The 19,988-nt window shown below is 50.5% G+C and overlaps 1 protein-coding gene across 1 annotated transcript in view; it reads right to left on the bottom strand.

Moving 5' to 3' along the window:
- The window catches only part of PDE4D (phosphodiesterase 4D), a 179,601-nt gene that overhangs the window by 103,715 nt on the left and 55,898 nt on the right, over positions 1 to 19,988 (bottom strand). The window lies entirely within an intron of this gene.

The following is a 19,988-nucleotide window of genomic DNA, read 5'->3' as shown; positions in this document are numbered from 1 at the left end:
CGCGCGCGCACATACACCAGATTCATTCATTCGCTCACTCATTCATTCAATCGTATCTATTGGGCGCGGACCACTGGACTAATCAATCGATCAGTCAATCGTATTTCTCGCTCATTCATTCATTCAATCGGATCTGTTGGGCGCGGACCACTGGACTAATCAATCGATCAGTCAATCGTATTTCTCACTCATTCATTCATTCAATCGTATCTGTTGGGCGCGGACCACTGGACTAATCAATCGATCAGTCAATCGTATTTCTCACTCATTCATTCATTCAATCGTATCTGTTGGGCGCGGACCACTGGACTAATCAATCGATCAATCAATCGTATTTCTCACTCATCCATTCATTCAATCGTATCTATTGGGTGCAGACCACTGGACTAATCAATCGATCAGTCAATCGTATTTCTCACTCATTCATTCATTCAATCGTATCTATTGGGCGCGGACCACTGGACTAATCAATCGATCAGTCAATCGTATTTCTCACTCATCCATTCATTCAATCGTATCTGTTGGGCGCAGACCACTGGACTAATCAATCGATCAGTCAATCGTATTTCTCACTCATCCATTCATTCAGTCGTATCTGTTGGGCGCGGACCACTGGACTAATCAATCGATCAGTCAATCGTATTTCTCACTCATTCATTCATTCAATCGTATCTGTTGGGCGCGGACCACTGGACTAATCAATCGATCAATCAATCGTATTTCTCACTCATTCATTCATTCAATCGTATCTGTTGGGCGCGGACCACTGGACTAATCAATCGATCAGTCAATCGTATTTCTCACTCATTCATTCATTCAGTCGTATCTGTTGGGCGCGGACCACTGGACTAATCAATCGATCAATCGTATTTATGGAGCGCTTACTGTGTGCGGAGCACTGGACTAAGCGCTTGGGAAGTCCAAGTCGGCAACATAGAGAGACAGTCCCTACCCAACAGTGGGCTCACAGTCTAGAAGGGGGAGACAGAGAACAAAACCAAACATACTAACAAAATAAAATGAATAGATATGTACAGGTAAAATAAATGGAGTAATAAATATGTACAAACATCTCTACATATATACAGGTGCTGTGGGGAAGGGAAGGACGTAAGATGGGGGGGACGAGGGGGAGAGGAAGGAAGGGGCTCGGTCTGGGAAGGCCTCCTGGAGGAGGTGAGCTCTCAGTAGGGATAAGCGCTTGGGAAGTACAGGTTGGCCACATCTAGAGACGGTCCCTACCCAACAGCGGGCTCACGGTCTACAAGGGGGAGACAGACAACAAAACAAAACATATTAAAATAAAATAAATAGAATATGTACAAATAAAATCAATAGAGTAATAAATACGTACAAACATATATACATAGATACAGGTGCTGTGGGGAGGGGAAGGAGGTAACGCGGGGGGGGAGGGGGAGAGGAAGGAGGGGGCTCAGTCTGGGAAGGCCTCCTGGAGGAGGTGAGCTCTCAGTACACACACACACACACACCCCTCCCCCCCCCCCCCCGCAGTCACGGGGCCCCTCCAGGGCGGTGCGGGCCCGCCGACCCCACTCCCTTTCCCCCCGGCCTCGGCCCGGAGCCCCCCAGATTTCCTGGGGCGGGGGGCGGCCGTGCGAGGGGGTGGAGGGCGAGGGCCAGACGTCGTAGCGCCGGGGGTCCTCTTCCCCCCGCCGCACACCGGGGCAGCCCCACGCCCACCCACCTCTACCCCCCGCAGACCCGGCCACCTCGTTTTGGAAAAAGGATGAAATAGAAAGAGGATGAAAAGGATGGAGGCCTGCAGAGGTGCGACTCGAACCCAGGTCTCACCCCCAGACATGCCCTTTTCGCCCGAGGCCACGGCTCACATGGTGCTGCAGACCCTGCCCAGAAAAAAGAATCATTTCTTTTCATCCTCTTTCATCCAGTCCGCCCCACTGAAGGGTTTCCTAGGCACTTTGCTTGTTTCCACCCCAGCGCTTAGTACAGTGCCTGGCACATAGTAAGTGCTTAACAAATACCATCATTACTATTATTAACCAGAAAGAAGAGGGCCACGGAGGTTGGGGGTGGGGGGGCGATAGAAGAAAGGGTAGTTTCTCCAGTTGTCCATCCATCTCCGCATCCCGCAGAAACGCCTCACCCTCAGCTCTAAAGCACTCCATCACCGCACCTAGCTGCTATCGTACCACACCCCACCGTCAACACTTCACACCTCTAACGCCTACCTACTTACTGTGCCCCAATCAATCAGTGATATTGGTTGAGCACTATCTGTGTGCAGAGCACTATACTAAGCGCTTGGGAGAGTACAATTCAATGGAGTCGGTAGACCAGATCCCTGCCCACAAGCAGCTTTCAGACTATAGGGGTAGTGCCCATGTCCCCCCCCATCCTAAAAAAACCCTCTTGACTCCACCTCCCCTTCTAATTATCACCCTATCTCCCTCCTACCATTCCTTTCCAAACTCCTAGAACGGATCGCCTCGAATTCCTCAACACCAACTGTCTCCTTGACCCCCTCCAATCTGGCTTCCATCCCCTACACTCCACCGAAACTGCCCTCTCAAAGGTCACCAATTACCTCCTTCTTGCCAAATCCAACGGCTCCTACTCTATCCTAATCCTCCTTGACCGCTCAGCTGCCTTCGACACTGTGGACCACCCCCTTCTCCTCAACACGCTATCCAACCGTGGCTTCACAGACTCCGTCCTCTCCTGGTTCTCCTCATCTTTCTGGCCGTTCATTCTCAGTCTCCTTTGTGGGCTCCTCCTACCCCTCCCATCCCCTTACTGTAGGGGTTCCTCAAGGATCAGTTCTTGGTCCCCTTATGTTCTTTATCTACACTCACTCCCTTGGTGAACTCATTCGCTCCCACAGCTTCAACTATCATCTCTATGCTGATGACACCCAAATCTACATCTCCGCCCCTGCTATCTCTCCCTCCCTCCAGGCTCGCATCTCCTCCTATCTTCAAGACATCTCCATCTGGATGTCTGCCCGCCACCTAAAACTCAACATGTCCAAGACAGATCTCCTTGTATTATTATTATTATGGCATTTATTAAGCGCTTACTATGTGCAAAGCACTGTTCTAAGCACTGGGGAGGTTACAAGTTGATCAGTTTGTCCCACTGGGGGCTCATAGTCTTAATCCCCATTTTACAGACGCGGGAACCGAGGCCCAGAGAAGTTAAGTGACTTGCCCAAAGTCACTCAGCTGAAAATTGGCGGAGCCAGGATTCGAACCCTTGATCTCTGACTCCAAAGCCCAGGCTCTTTCCACTGAGCAACGCTGCTTCTCTGAGGTGCTTTGTCTTTCCTCCCAAACCCTGCCCTCTCCCTGACTTTCCCATCACTGTTGACGGCACTACCATCCTTCCTGTCTCACAAGCCCGCAACCTTGGTGTCATCCTCTACTCCACTCTCTCGTTCACCCCTCACCTCCAATCCGTCAACAAAACCTGCCAGTCTCACCTCCGCAACATCGCCAAGATCCACCCTTTCCTCTCCATCCAAACCGCTACCTTGCTGGTTCAATCTCTCATCCTATCCCGACTGGATTACTGCATCAGCCTCCTCTCTGACCTCCCATCCTCCTGTCTCTCCCCGCTGCAGTCTATACTTCACGTTGCTGCCTGGATCATCTTTGTGCAGTAACGCTCTGGGCATGTTACTCCCCTCCTCAAAAATCTCCAGTGGCTGCCTGTCAACCTACGCATCAAGCAAAAACTCCTCACTCTCGGCTTCAAGGCTCTCCGTCACCTCGCCCCCTCCTACCTCACCTCCCTTCTCTCCTTCTCCAGCCCAGCCCGCACCCTCCGCTCCTCTACCACTAACTTCCTCACTGTACTTCATTCTCGCCTGTCCTGCCATCGACCCCCGGCCCACGTGCTTCACCTGGCCTGGAATGCCCTCCCTCCACATATCCACCAAGCTAGCTGTCTTCCTCCCTTGACAGCCCTACAGAGAGCTCACCTCCTCCAGAAGCCTTCCCAGACTGAGCCCCCTTTTTCCTCTCCTCCTCCCCATCCCCCCACCCTACCTCCTTCTCCTCCCCACAGCACCTGTACATATATTTGTACAGATTTACTACTCTATTTTGTTAATGTTGTGCATATAGCTTTAATTCTATTTGTTCTGACGATTTTGACACCTGTCTACATGTTTTGTTTAGTTGTCTGTCTCCTCCTTCTAGACTGTGAGCCCACTGCTGGGTAGGGACCGTCTCTATATGTTACCAACTTGTACTTCCCAAACACTTAGTACAGTGCTCTGCACACAGTAAGCGTTCAATGAATATGATTGAATGAATGAATAAAATAATTACAAATTAGCAAAATTAGGGGAAATAGTAGAGTATAAGGATATTTCCAGCTCTCATCTGTTTCACCCAAAGCAAATGTTCAATAAATGCCATTGATTGAGAGGAAGGGGAGCAGAGGAGGAGGACAGAAGAAAGGAATTGGTGGGGAGGGGAAACCAAGGCCCCTGGACAACTGCTATCCGGGACATTTAGGAGACATTGTCCAAAGGGTCTGACTTCCTCCTTGTCTTTAGCTGGAACGGCACCAATGGCCTATGATGATATTTTAGCACTTGCATTTGCAAACACCTCTCCTTTCTCTTCCCCACAGCCCCCCAACACACAAACAATTCCATTTATTTACATTAGCTAATGGATGCATTTCCCAAATGCCCAACCCTCAGCACAGCAACCAGCACCCGTTGTTGGGTAGGGATTGTCTCCGTCTGTTGCCGAATCGTACTTTCCAAGCGCTTAGTACAGTGCTCTGCACACAGTACGTGCTCAATAAATACGATTGAATGAATGAATATGCATAAATAATTATAATAATCATAACAATCAATCCAGATAACAGTGAAACCAATCCCTGGATTCAGGGCCCCCTCACCCAGCACCCCCACTGGGTACTCACCCACCTCTGAGAGCAGCCAACAGGGGAAGACAGGTGGCCTGGCTCTCCTCCCCAGGGGGTGAGGTCCACTGAGCAGCCCAGGAGCAGTCCCAGGTCGGGGCCAGGGGCCACAGCAGGGCACCAATAGCCACCCCCTTGGGGAAGGGATGGGCAGGGTCTGCAGCACCGTGTGGGTGGTGGCGTCGGATGAAAAGGGCATGTCTGGGGGTGAGACCTGGGTTCGAGTCTCACCTCTTCAGGCCACCAGCTTGCTGTATGACTTAGGGGCGAGACGCTAAATGGACCTTTCTGTGCCTCTTTTTCCCCTTCTGTGAAATGGGAATGGCCCAAGCCTCAGTGGGGGTGTTGCAATGATAAAACGTTCATGTTTGGTGAGGTATGTAACTCAAGGAATTTTACTGAGATGGAACTCTGGCAGAACCCCTCAGTTGAAATCTCATTCCGATTAGAATAAATTATCCTTCCTTGCATGGGTCAAGCACTTCTGTCTCCCCGAAGGGAGTAATCCTCTTTACCCTCCTCATTTTACAGAGGTGGAAATGGAGGGCCAGAGAAGTGCAGTGATTGGCTATGGTCACACAGTAGGCCAGTGGCAGAGCTGGACTAGAACCCACATCTCCTGACTCTTAGTCCCATGGTCTTTCCACTTGCCCACGCTGTTTCTACACTCTTATCAAGCATAGCGTAACCTCTAGATGGTAAGCTCGTGCTCTGTCCCTTAGACTGTAAACTCGTTGGGGGCAGGGAGCATGTCTGCTAATTCTGCTGTATTGTGCTTTCCCAAGCGCTTAGTACAGTGTTCTGCACACAGCAAGCGCTCAATAAATACCATCGATTGATTGACGGCTTAAGCGCACTCACTGGGCACTGGCTGCTGACAGAGCCCTGTAGGGGGCGTCTGCTACGAGAGGAGCACAGTACCAGGAGCCTACTACTAGCAAAGGCCTGTAGGGGGCGCCTATGGCGAACGTAGACCTTTACAGGGCCCTGGCAGAGTTCAGAGCGCTACACTGAGGGCTTGGGTAGATTCTAATAAAACTACGATGGGGTGCTCCCTGCTTTCAAGGAGCTTTCAGTCCAGAGGAGGAGAGAGGGAGGAACAAATCCTTTCTAAAGACCCACAGGCCAAGCTGGCTCTGGGACACAGAAGAACTCTCCCCCAAGCGATGGCAAAACCCCATCCGGTCAGTGCAGGCCGAGCACACCATAGGGTGGGGGCCAGCGGGCGTGGAACTACAGCCCAGAGGAATAAGATGGAGAAATGTCTCCTCTCACTACTTCTGCACTGCCTCATTCTGCCGGGACCTGCTTGGCCTGATCTCTGCCTCTTCAACCCCTCCAGAAGACAGCCTTCTCCCTCTCTCAAACCTTCCCCCACAGCCTCCTTCCCCTAAGGGTGCTCCCCTCTCCCCAGGGCCTCACTCCCCTCCAGAGTCTCCCCATGGCCTCCTTTCCCTAGGGGTTCTTGTCTCCCCCCAGGGCCTCTCTCCCCTCATTCATTCATTCCTTCAACGGTATTTATTGAGCACTTACTGCCGAGCACCCAGGGCCTCCTTCCCCTCAGGGCTTCCCTCAGAGTCTCCTTCCCCTCAGGGCTCTCCCTTCCCTACAGGGCCTCCTTCCCTCGGGGGTTCCCCTCTCCACCCGTGGCCTCTCTACCCTCATTCTTGCATTCAATCGTATTTATTGAGCACTCAGCTTCAAGGCTCTCGATCACCTCGTCCCCTCCTACCTCACCTCCCTTCTCTCCTTCTACAGCCCAGCCCGCACCCTCCGCTCCTCTACCACTAACTTCCTCACTGCACCTCGTTCTCACCTGTCCCCCCCCATCAACCCCCGGCCCACGTCCTTCCCCTGGCCTGGAATGCCCTCCCTCCACACATCTGCCAAGCTAGTTCTCTTCCTCCCTTCAAAGCCCTATTGAGAGCTCACCTCCTCCAGAAGGCCTTCCCAGACTGAGTCCCCTTTTTCCTCTCCTCCTCCCCATCCCCCGCCCTACCTCCTTCCCCTCCCCACAGCACCTGTATATATATTTGTACAGATTTATTACTCTGTTTATTACTTGTACATATTTACTATTTATTTTATTAATGATGTGCATATAGCTTTAATTCTATTTGTTCTGACGATTTTGACACCTGTCTACATGCTTTGTTTTGTTGTCTGTCTCCCCCTTCTAAACTGTGAGCTCGTTGTTGGGTAGGGACCGTCTATGTGTTACTGACTTGTACTTTCCAAGCGCTTAGTACAGTGCTCTGCACACAATAAACGCTCAATAAATATGATTGAATGAATGAATGAATGCAGAGCACCTGGGGCCTCTTCCCCTTCGGGGCTCCTCCCTCCCCCCAGGGTCTCTTTCCACCTCCGGGCTCCACTCCAGGTTTCCTCCTGGTTCTCTGGGGCCCACTGCTCCAAACTGGTGAGTGGCTGTCCTCTTTAACGCTCAATAAATATTTATTAACAATCATCCCATTTGTCTTGGGCAGGGCTAATTAACTAATAAAACTCATCAATAAATCATAACTGTCGACTGTGTGGAGCAGTAAAGTGCAATAAAACACTCGGTAATATGCAGGGAAGCAGGAGAACTTTGGAACTGCTGCCCCCCAGAGTTAAAGTTAGAGTTCAAATTGAAAGGAAAGATCTTCCTTATTTTCTGGTTTTGAATGACATTCCCCAGGGAAACTGAAGGGTGCAGAGGGGCTGGGCGGGGGACCAGTTACCCCAAGACAGAGGCAAAAGACAGTACCCTCTAAAAGCGGGGAAGAGCCCAAATTCCAAGGCCGAAAGCTATAAATGGAGTTGAGCACAGACCTGAAGTCCCAGGATGGTTAGATTGGAGCGGGCTGAGGGATACTGTGAATGGGTCAGGCGGGGAGTCTCAGGAAGGGGCCACCATGGTCTGCTCCCCCCGCTCAAGCAGCAGATGGCCCCTTACCCTGCAACCTGCCCCCTCCCCAACCAACGCCTTACCGGCTGATGGGGCCATGAAACATTTGAACAGAGCAGATGGCAGCAGAGTTTGAGAAATGGCCCAGGTCCAAAGCACTGCAGACATCACATCCAGCTACTCGACACAATCAGGGTCCCCGCCCTCGGGTGCTGCAGTTGCTAACGGTCAAGCATGGTGACATGGCAAGAAGTTGGGCTGGACACAATTCACACATGTCTGGGTGAGGGTAAAGTGCTTCTATCTGTCTGCCTATCTGGGAGGGTGGATGGAGACCCAGGAACCGACCATCGGTTTTAAGGCCCTCAATTCAGCTTCTTCCTCCCTTCCTATCCACTGTCTTCTCCCACTCCAGCCCAGCTCCTACTCTTCATACTTCCCAGCCCACCCCTCTGACCCCTTGCTCCACCCTCCCTCTAACCTGGAACTCTCTCACCCATCACATCAGATCACCGCTCTCCCCATCTTCAAAACCCTTCTATTATTATCATTATTAATAATAATAATAGTATTTATTAAGCACTTACTATGTGACAAGCATTGTTTTAAGCATTGGGGTAGATACAAGCTAATCAGGTTGGATATAGTCTTGTCCCACATGGGACTCACAGTCTATATCCCCATTTTAAGATAAGGAAACTGAGGCACAGAGAAATGAAGTGACTTGCTCAAGGTCACATAGCAGACAGGTGGCAGAGCCAGAATCACATCACATCCCCTCTAGACTGTGAACCCGTTGTTGGGTAGGGACCATCTCTATATGTTGCTGACTTGTACTTCCCAAGCGCTTAGTAGAGTGCTCCGCACACAGTAAGTGCTCAATAAACACAATTGAGTGAATGAGTGAATCATTTCTGACATCACGTCCCCTCCAGGAGGCCTTCTCTGAATCGTCTCACATTCTCCTGACCCTATTTTCCCCCTTCATGCCACTCCAGTACCTCTGTACCACCAGAGCACTTGTGAACCCACAACCTGCTGCCACATTTTTGTACAAATCAGTAGTATTTATTGAGCACTGATTTTGTGCAGAGCACCGTAGTCTCTGTGGATGATTCCCAAATCTACCTCTCCAGCCTTGACCTCTCTCCTTCTCTGCAGTCACACATTTCCTCCTGCCTGCAAAATATCTCTACTTGACTGTCCCAACAACTCAATCTTAACATGTCCAAAAACAGAACTTCTCATGTTCCCACCCAAACCCTGTCCTCCCCATCTCTGCCACCACGGTAGACAGCACCACCAATCTCCCTGACCCCCAAACTCACAAACTTGGCATTATCCTCAGCTCATCGCTCCCATTTAACCCACATAGTCAATCTGTCACCAAATCCTGTCAGTCCCACCTACATAACATCACCAAATTTCTCCTTCTCCTCTCCATCCAAACTGCTACAACATTAATCCAAGCACTTGTCCCATCCCACCTTGATTACTGCATCAGCCTCCTCAATGACCTCCCTGCCTCTGGCCTCTTCACTCTGCTGTCTGGATCATTTTTCTAAAAAGACAGTCAGTCCATGTTTCCCCACTCCTCAAGATCCTCCAGTGGCTGCCCATCCACTTCCGCATCAAACAGAAACTTCTTACCATTGGTTTTAAAGCATCTGATCAGCTCACCCCTCGTATTTTACTTCACCGATTTCTTACTACAACACAATCAGTACGCTCCACTCTTCTAATACCAACTTACACATCATACCTCAGTCTCAGCTGTATTGCCACAAACTCCTCGCCCACGTCCTCCCTCTGGCCTGTACCTCCCTCCCCCTTCACATAAGGGGGGCAGACCACCACTCTCTCCACCTCCAAAGCCTTATTGAAGGCACATTCCCTCCAAGAGGGCTTTCCCGGATTAAGCCCTCATCTCCCCTACTCTTCCTTCGGTGTCATCTATGGACCCTTTAAGCACTTGATATTCACCCCACCCAGCTCCGTAACACTTGTGTCTATATCCATAATTTATTTTAATGTCTGTCTCCCCCTCTAGACTGTAAGCTCCTTAGGGGCACAGAACATGTCAACCAATTCTGTTGTATTGTATTCTACCAAGTGCTCAGTAGGGTGCTCTGCAAACAGTAAGCACTCAATACAAAACATTGTTGATTGGTCTGCACACAGTAAGCACTCACAAAATATCAGTGTTTGATTCATTAATACCAAGCATCTCACAGCATTAGTAGACGCCATCCCTGCCCCCAAAGAGCTTACGGTCTAGCAGTCATATTGGAAACAATGTTTACAGTGACCTCGGCCAGCCGAGCCCAAGACTGGGCAGCAGTTCTGGGACTGACTGGGGAGGATTAAATGAATTTGCTCCAAAGGACAAATCAACTGCAACATGTGATTTGGATGATCTGCAGGGCTGGCGTGGAGAGCTGTCAGCCCACCAATAACGATAATAATAATAATAATAATAATGATGGTATTTGTTAAGCACTTACTATGTGCCAGGCACTGTACTAAGCACTGCGGTTGATACAACCAAATCGAGTTGGACGCAGTCCTTATCCCATGTGGGGCTCACAATCTCAACCCCTGTTTTACAAATGAGAGAACTGAAGCCCAGAGGAAGTGAAGTGGCTTGCCCAAGGTCACACAGCAGACAAGTGGAGGACCGGGGATTAGAACCCATGACCTCCTGACTCCCAAGCCTGTGTTCTATCCACTGGGCTATGCTGCTTCTCTGAAATGAACCCCACAAACTGGGTAATGACACAAAATTCACCAGGGTTCGACGAGAAGGAGGCCAAGACAGACAAAAACCCTGGGGAACCAGAAGTGCTTCAAGTTGGAGCAGTAGAAGTTCAGTGAATGCTGTTTTTCCCCCAGCCTATAAATATGGCGGAAAAGCAAAATACCCCAAATCTCCTCAGTGGAGCAGAAGCAAAGGGGCAGAATTCACACAGAGGCCAGGCCAGTGAAGTCCATGACTGAGAAGGGAACCCTTGAGAGGCATTCTTGGGTCCCATAGCTGCGGGAAGCAAACCCGCCCCACCAGGCCCTCCTGAACATTTGTCAGGAGGGTCTAAGGCCTAAAGCCTTTCCTAAGGTAGATTTGCCCAGGCCCACTAAGACCTGGAGCTCTAGGCTGAGGCACACTGACCGCCCCCAAGGACCCAAAGCTGATCACAGTGTGCTGGCCATCCACGGCGCTGCGGCCACAGTGAAATGGTTGGGAATGGCCAAGGAGAAGGCCATGGGAGAACACCTGGTTGGGAAAAATTGGAAAGCCATGTTGGATTTGAAGATGGCGGCGTGACCTCCTCCCCGCAAATGTCTGTTATATTACTATATTATACTCTCCCAAGCACTTAGTACAGTGCTCTGCATACAGTAAGCACTCAATAAATACCATTGCTTGATTGATGGCAGATTCCAGGGTCAAGGGAGGGCCGAGGGCTCGGGAGAGCTGCCTGATGTGCCACATCCCTTTGCTCAGACATTGATGGTCATCTAGCTAAATGGTTGTTGGAGTTGTCATCTGGGGACTTTGCCCTTTGGGGTCTTTGGGACAGCTTGTCTAATGGGGTGCCCCAGCCAGTGGGACACTAAAAATAATAATAATACTAATAATAATTGTGGTACTAACCATTGGGGTAGATACAAGATAATCAGGTCTACATGGGGATCACAGTCTAAGTAGGAGGGAAAACAGGTATTGAATCCCCATTTTGCAGTCATAGGAACTGAAGCCCAGAAAAATGAAGTGACTTGCCCAAGGTCACGCTGTAGACAAAGTGGCAAAGCCAGCTTAACCCAGGTCCTCTGACTCCCGGGCCCATGCTCTTTCCACTAGGCCACACTGTTTCTCTGCCCCAAGATCTGGGGACTCATGAGTGAAGTGCCTTCACCACGCAGACACTCTAAAACATTCTACCTGTAGAGGTTTATCTTTCAAGTCGTTTTATTTGAATAAATTTAGAGGAATGATCACTTTCTTGGCTCAAGTCATTCTGTCACATGGAGGCTCGAGGCTGCCACTAGACCCTAGAATGATGTCCTTGGGCAGTACGTGACTTTGGTGGCCAACAGTGGCACAAGAACGTGGCAATATGCTGAAAGACACCACCCCTCCCCCATAATAATAATAATAATAATGGCATTTATTAAGCACTTACTATGTGCAAAGCACTGTTCTAAGCACTGGGGAAGTTACATGGTAATCAGATTGTCCCATGGGGGGCTCACAGTCTTCATCCCCATTTTACAGATGAGGTAACTGAGGCACACAGAAGGCGACTTGCCCAAAGTCACGCAGCTGACAATTGGCGGAGCGAGGATTTGAACCCATGACCTCTGACGCCAAAGCCCGTGCTCTTTCCACTGAGCCACACTGAAGAGTTAAACAGAGCATGGGCCTTCTGGAATACATCAGAGTTGTAGGGTCAGGTGAGAAAGGTCTGCCCCAGTTCATTCATTCATTCACTCAATTGTATTTATTGAGCACTTATTGTGTGCAGAGCACTGTACTAAGCGCTTGGAAAGTACAATTTGGCAACACACAGAGACAGTCCCTACCCAACTACGGGCTCACAGCCTAGAAGGGACTAGACAGTGCTTGGGACAATCAGTGCTTGGCACACAACAAGTGCTTAAAGACCAGATTATTATTATCTGATGATATCTGAGAAGCAGCATGGCTCCATGGAAAGAGCATGGGCTTGGGAATCAGAGGTCATGGGTTCTAATCCCAGCTCCGCCACTTGTCAGCTGTGTGATTTTTGGCAAGTCACTTAACTTCTCTGAGCCTCAGTTACCTCATCTGTAAAATGGACATTAAGACCGTGAGCCCCACATGGGACAACCTGATCACAGTGTATCCCCCGCAGCGGTTAGAACAGTGCTTTGCATATAGTAAGCACTTAACAAATGCCATCATTATTATTACGTGGTTCTTACTGAATATTTGGAAATATCAGGCCAGTGGCCCCCGCATCTCCGCCCTAACAGCTGCCTGCAGCTTGGCCCCCTCCCCCCCGCCCCCCCCCCGGCTCATTTCCCAGCACCCCTTGGGCCGTGATGGCTCAATGGCTCTTGGTGGTCGAGACCTAACTCCTCTCCACATTCGAATGCCTCCCTCCATCAGGTGTCTCCTCCTGCCCCCTGGGCGGACACATAGATTCCCCCCAAGATGAACCCAGAGATTCCCCTCCCTCACCGGGGCAGATACCCAGATCCCCCAGGGTCTCTCCATTCATTCATTCATATTTACTGAGAGCTTACTGTGTGCAGAGCACTGTACTAAGAGCTTGGAAAGTACAAATCGGCAACATATAGAGATGGTCCCTACCCAACAACGGGCTCACAGTCTAGTAGGCCCCTGGCTGCTCAGTTTATGCCCATCTTTGTTCTCACTGCCATTGTCATTGGTTGTTCCATCTTTCCCTACGTGCCTCTCATCACCTCCCCATCCTCCATCTCCCTTCTCTCCCTGCCACAGCCCCTCCGCCCAACCCACTGGTACGTTATGCATCCCTGGGTGGCTGGGTTTATACTCTTCACATCTCACACTCCAACTGCTTGGTCTAGTGCTCCACACACGGTTGCGCCCTGGGCTAGAATTGCTCTCCACCACCAGGAAGGTACAGCCGCTCCTAGGCTTCACTCCAGGTGACAGGCCCCTCCACATGGAGCCAGCATGTGGGCAGTGGCAGTGACAGGACCACACCCTCACTGCAGCATGACCAGAGTAGCAGCAAGGTCAGTGACAGGACCACCCCCTCCTCCCCACAGAAGTGACCAGAGCGGGGACAGTGACAGGACCTCCTCCGTCCATGCAGAGGTTACCAGAGCAGCAGCAGAGGCAGTGATGGCCCCCATTCCATGTGTTTCTTCTAACCAAAGGATGAAGGAGAGCACAGCAGAGAGGATAAGGGAGTGCCAGACATGCTCTCTCCTGCTCCCCTCCCCACCAGATCACACACTACCAGGAAATCCAGCCTGGCCCCCAGCAGCCCAGGTAGGTTAGGGTGAAGCAGACATGACAGGGATATTATTATTATGGCATTTGTTAAGCGCTTACTATGTGCAAAGCACTGTTCTAAGCGCTGGGGTAGATACAAGGTAAGCAGGTTGTCCCACGTGGGGCTCACAGTCTTAATCCCCATTTTACAGAAGAGGTAATTGAGGCCCAGAGAGAAGTTAAGTAGCTTGCCCTATGTCACACAGCAAAGTGGCGGAGCTGGGATTAGAACCCACGAACATGGCACAGGGCCCAGAGCATTATCTAAACAGAATCATGCTCAACCTCTGGTCCTCCTCCACAAATGAATACGCTTTTGAACTTGAGCTAGGCCATCCTGCAACAAAATTCTAATTATCATCATCATCACCATCATCAATGATTGTAGTATTTGTTAAGCTCCTAGGTGCCAAGCATTGTGCTAAGTGCTGGAGTAGACATAATACAGCCAAGACCAACTCTGGTGCTTTTGAAGTTTTAGAAACAAATCCAGACTGCAAACTCTTTTTTAAAAAAAATGGTATTTGCTAAGTGCTTACAATGTGCCAGGAACTGTACTAAGCACTGGGGTAGATACAAGCTTAATGGGGTTGGACACAACCTGATTTCAGATGAGATAGTCAGCGCTTAGAACAGTGCTCAGTGCTTAGAACAGTGCTTTGCACATAGTAAGCGCTTAATAAATGCCATTATTATTATAACAGGCAAAGAGAAGTGAAATGACTTGCCCAAGTTCACACAGCACACATGAGGTGGAGCCAGAATCATAACCCAAGTCCTCTTGACTCTCAGGCCTGTGCTCTATCCACTGGGCTGTGCTGCTTCACTATGGGCAGGGAACATGCCTGTCAATTCTGTTGTACTCTCATTCATTCATTCAATTGTATTTATTGACCAATTACTGTGTGCACAGCACTGTACTAAGTGCTTGGAAGAGTACCATACAACAGTAAACAGACATGTTCCCTGCCCACAATGAGCTTACAATCTAGAGGAGGAGAGACAGATATCAATACAAATTAATAATAATAATAATGGTGGCATTTATTAAGCGCTTACTATGTGCAAAGCACAGTTCTACGCACTGTTCTAAGTCTAATAAAATGACAGCTATGAACATAAGTGCTGTGGGGCTGGGAGCAGAGAAGAGCAAAGGGAGGAAGTCAGGGCGATGTAGAAGGGAGTGGGAGATGAGAAAAGGTGGGGCTTAGTCTGGGAAGGCCTGTTGGAAGAGATGTGCCTTCAATATGACTTTGAAGGTGGGGAGAGTGTTTGTCTATCAGATTTCAGGAGGGAGGGCATTCCAGGCCAGAGGCAGGATGTGGGCCAGAATTCGGCGGTGAGGCAGGCGAGACTGAGGCACAGTGAGAAGGTTAGCACTAGTGGCACGAAATGTGCGTGCTGGGTTGTAGAAGGACAGTGCTCAATAAATACCATTGATCGATTGATTGACTGAGTCTCAAAACGGTGATGGTAAAATGCAACATTAACACTAGCTGTTTCAATCAATCGATTAATGGTATTTATTGAGCATTCATTTAATACAAAAGCATTGTACTAAGCACTTGAGAAAGTACAGTACAACAGAGTTGGTAGACGTGATCCCTGCACACAAGTAGATTTTGGCCTACAGGAGAATACAGACATTACAGTAGATTTTGAATAGGGGAAATAGTAAAGCAATAGTTTCCTCTCACAGATAAACCCGCAGAGCGTGGCAGGAGAGTCAGAGGGCCCCGAGAAGCATTCAGCTGGAGGAGCTGGAAGCCACAACTCTGCCCTCCGCCCATTAGCCTGGCAAGGCGTCGAGGGCCACGGCCTCCATCCTCCATCCAGTAGCCCGACGAGGAGCTGGGAGGCCCGGCCTCTGTCCAATACCCCTTAGCCCAGCGAGGAGCTGAAAGCCTCAGTCTCCTCCCTCTGCCCAGTAGCCCCAGGGAGGAGCCAGGAGCCAGGAGCCATGGCCTCTCTTCAGTGCCCAGAAGTCTGGTGAGGTGCCAAAAGCCACGGCCTCCACTCTCTTCCCAGTAGCCTGGCGAGGAGCACACCCTGGTCACCGGAGAGAATGCCGTCCTCTGGGCAGCTGTCCCTCTGTATCATGTGTTCCACTCGTTTGCCAGTGAGCGAGCCCTCCACGCTCCACCTCGGGGCTGGACGCTCGTGTAGAATGGCTCCTTGGGGGTTTGGTCCGGGAGGGGGACATGAACACTGGGGACCCCACTACTACTTGTGGCAAAAGCCGACTCAAGTCCGCCCAACAGCCTGTGCACTCTCCATTACAGTAAGATTTGGCTGGGCAACAGCAGGGGTGGGTGGCAGAGGGAGGCAGAGAGGGCAGGGGCGGGCAAAGTGGTGAGGCAATAATAATAATAATAATAACAATTATGGTATTTGTTAAGCACTTACTATGTGCTAGGCACTGTGCTAAGAGCCAGGGTTGATACAAGCCCCTTCTAGACTGTAAGCCAGGTTTGGGCAGGGATTGTCTCTATTGCTGAACTGTACTTTCCAAGCACTTAGTACAGTGTTTGGCACATGGTAAGTGCTCAATAAATATGACTGAATGAATGAATACAAGCAAATCGAGTTGGACACAGTCCCTGTCCCATTTGGGGCTTACAGTCTCAATCCCCATTTTAAAGGTGAGAAAACTGAGGCCCAGAGACATGAAGTGACTTGCCCAAGCTCACACAGCAGACAAGCCACAGAGCTGGGATTAGGACCCATGACCTTCTCACACCCAGGCCAGTGCTCTATCCACTAGGCTATGCTGCTTCTCTATGTTCACAGGGAGAGGCAGGATAGTGGGCAAGGGTAGGGCAGGAGAGGAGGTGGGGTGGGGCAGGGCAGGGCAGAGGGCAGGGCTGCGAAGCCATGGTGGAGGGTAGAGGCAGGGCAGGTGGAGGGTAGGGCACAGTGGGCCGGGGTGGGGCCCGAGGGCATGAAAGTGGGAAGATCAGTGTGCTCCCTAACGGTCTCCTGTAGTTACCCATTCTTCCGTTTCACAAGCACAAGGCCCGCCCCGGTGGCTTTCTGCATCAAGCTTACAGAGGTTGCACAACGAATGGCCCCTCCACCTTGGCCTGGGGCTGTATGAGTCAATGCAAGTGAGGCCGTGGCTTGGGCTCCAATGGCCAGAAAGGCAGGGAAAATGGTGCCCCTCCCAGCGACTGCTACCGGGCCCCTCCCAGGCCTAGGGCTGGGACTCGAGTCCACATATCTTGGCTCCTGGCTCCCAGCTCATTCCTCATTCTGTTCATGCGGTTTCCATCCATCCTGGATAAAAGAGATTCAGCGCCAGGCATTTCTGGGATCCAACGGGGGTGTTGGGGGACCCAGGCTAGGCCACAGACCCACTGCAAGCCCATACATCATAGAGACCGAGACCAGGGCGGGGACCAAGGGGCTGGAGATATTGGGGGTTGGCGGGGAGGACTTTCGGTCCAAATTCCATTTCCGGCGAGCTTACCTAGCCGGTCTCTGCTGGCTGTCGATGCTAGCCCTGAGCCAGTGGAGCCTACAGGAGAGCACGCAGGACTAGGAGGCAGAAGGCCCAAGGCCAGGTCCCAGCTCTGCCTTGGCTGCTGTGCAACCTCAGCCCAGTCACCTGGTCACCTAAACTTTCCGGGCCTTGGCACGATGCTCTGCCCGCACCAATCACTCAGGATTTCCATCCCATCAGCTATATCACTTTCCCCACTCTGACGGGCCGTCCTCAGGCGGGGTGGAAGGGAGAGGGAGGGCACCAACTGCTGACCCGGGATGGCCCCGGGCCCCTACCCGCCCTTTCCCTGGGGGGCCATGTTGCCCTGAGCATGAGGTCCTGGAGCAGAAGGGGTGGGAAGGGTGGGAAACAAGGATGGCCATTGGCCAGGTTTGATCCAGGGCTGCCCATTCAGCTAGTGTTCCTGAGCTGGCAGTGGGTTTGGCAGGAAGGAGTCTGGTGGGTGTCTGACGCAAAGACTCCCCCAGAGGTTGAAGAGCCCCACTGGACCAGACTCTAGGAGTCCTTGGGGGTCTTTGGCAGAGGACTGCGGGTAGGGAGGGAGATAAGGGAAAGGGAAGCAGCTGTGTGGAAGCCAGTGCTCTGAGGCTCTTCCCATTCCCCCTGGATCCACCCAGCAGGGCCCTACCCACGCTTCCAATGGAGACACCCAAGTTGCCTCCAAGGGGCGGACTGCTCCCCCACCCCAACCTGCCTCTGATGCCCCAACCAACACCCCAGCCACCCTCCTCTCCAGGGCACGAATTAAAAGCGGGTTGGGAGCCCCCACAGGAGCAGACGGGTCTCTCTCCTGCCAGGGCCCGCAGGCTGGTGCCACCTTTCAATAAATACCCATAAATTAATTCCATAAATAAATAAATAATTAGCTTTAATTCTATTTGTTCTGACGACTTGACACCTGTCCACATGTTTTGTTTTGTTGTCTGTCTCCCCCTTCTAGACTGTGAGCCCATTGTTGGGTAGGGACCATCTCTATATGTTGCCAACTTGTACTTCTCAAGCGCTTAGTACAGTGCTCTGCACACAGTAAGCACTCAATAAATATGACTGACTGAATGAATGAATGAATGAAATACCCAGTTCCCTTGGCCACCCTGATCTGGTAGCTGGTCCAATTCAAACCACCTATAGCCCAGAACTCACCATGACCCTGCCCCACCCTCATCACTCCCCCTCTCCTCCAGCATCACATTCCCCACCCCGCCAGGAGCAGGCACTTACCCAGTCACAGAGGGTGCATAAATGGTACTTACCTATAAGAGAAAAGAAAAGGAAATATCAGGAGCCAAGCATGGACTTAGCAGAACACAATCCAATTTCTTTACATCTGAATGAACGACAGGTAGCCCTTTAACAAACCCGTCTGCTCCTCATCCTTTTTCTCTCTTCCTCCTCTCCCTCTCCACTGGAAAGCATCATTTAAAAAGAGATTTGAAACCTTTCTATAAAACACTGTCAGGTTCTTGAAGACAAGATCTCAATTAGTCAATGAATAGTTTGTACTGAACACTTAAAGGAGTACATTACTTAGACATGATCCCTGCCCTCGAGGTCTTACACTCTACTTTGAGCACAGCACAAAATTAAGAACTTAAGAGAGTACAAAAGTTAAAAGACACAATCCCCACCCACAGGGAGTTTGCAGTCTCTGTGCAAAGCACTGTACTAAGCATTTGGGAAAGCACAATAGTGTTAGAACATACAATACCTATTCTCAAACAGTTTACAATCTGAGGCATAAAGAGTGCTGTACTAAGCACTTGGTAGAATACCTCTAAGTACACACATTCTCTGACCACAAGGAGCTTACCATCAAGCAGGAGGGACAGAGAGAAAATAATGACAGATAGGAGGAACAAGGGAAGAGAAAGGTGAATATGTGGAGAGCATGTGTGTAAATCAACACTGACAGAAGTGTATAGTTGGTACAAATAAGAGGAGCTAGTGGGAGGAGGGAGTGATTTGGGAAGAAGAAAATCAATCAGGGAAGGCCTCCTGGAGGAGGTGAGGCTTTCGTGAGGGCTCTAAATATGGGGAAAGTAGAGGACTATCAAAGGTGAGGGGGAGAGAATTCCAGGCAGGAGAGAGGACAGGAGCAAGAGGACAGCAGCAGGAGGGAGGAGGACAAGGCACAGTGAGTAGGAAGCAGCATGGCATAGTGGCTAGAGCCTGGGCCTGGGACTCAGAAGGTCATGGGTTCTAATCCCAGCTTCCCCACTTGTCTGCTGTGTGACCTTGGGCAAGTCACTTCACCTCCTCTATGCCCTCATCTGTAAAATGACTGTGAGCCCCATGTGGGACAGGTATGGTGTCCAAACAGATTTGCTTGTATACACCCCAGTGCTTAGTACAGTGTCTGGCACACAGTAAATGCTTAACAAATGCTATGATTATCATTATTATTATTAGGTTGGCATTAGATGGGTGAAGTGTGCAGGCTGAGTTGTAGTGAGAGTAGAGAGAGGTTAGGGAGAAGCTGGTGGAGTGCCTTTAGGAGTTTCTGTTTGATGTGGAGATGGATGGGCAGTGATTGGAAGCTTCTCAGGAATAGGGAGATGTGTGTAGAACAGTTTTTTATAAAAATGAGCTAGGCAGCATAGTGAAGTACAAACTGCATGGGCCAAAGGATGGAAGCAGGA

Source organism: Tachyglossus aculeatus, chromosome 23 (assembly GCF_015852505.1).
Source record: "Tachyglossus aculeatus isolate mTacAcu1 chromosome 23, mTacAcu1.pri, whole genome shotgun sequence".
In the NCBI taxonomy this organism is placed as follows: Eukaryota; Metazoa; Chordata; class Mammalia; order Monotremata; family Tachyglossidae; genus Tachyglossus; species Tachyglossus aculeatus.
The sequence above is the reverse complement of the archived record's forward strand: the minus strand, read 5'-3'. Positions and strand labels throughout refer to the sequence as shown.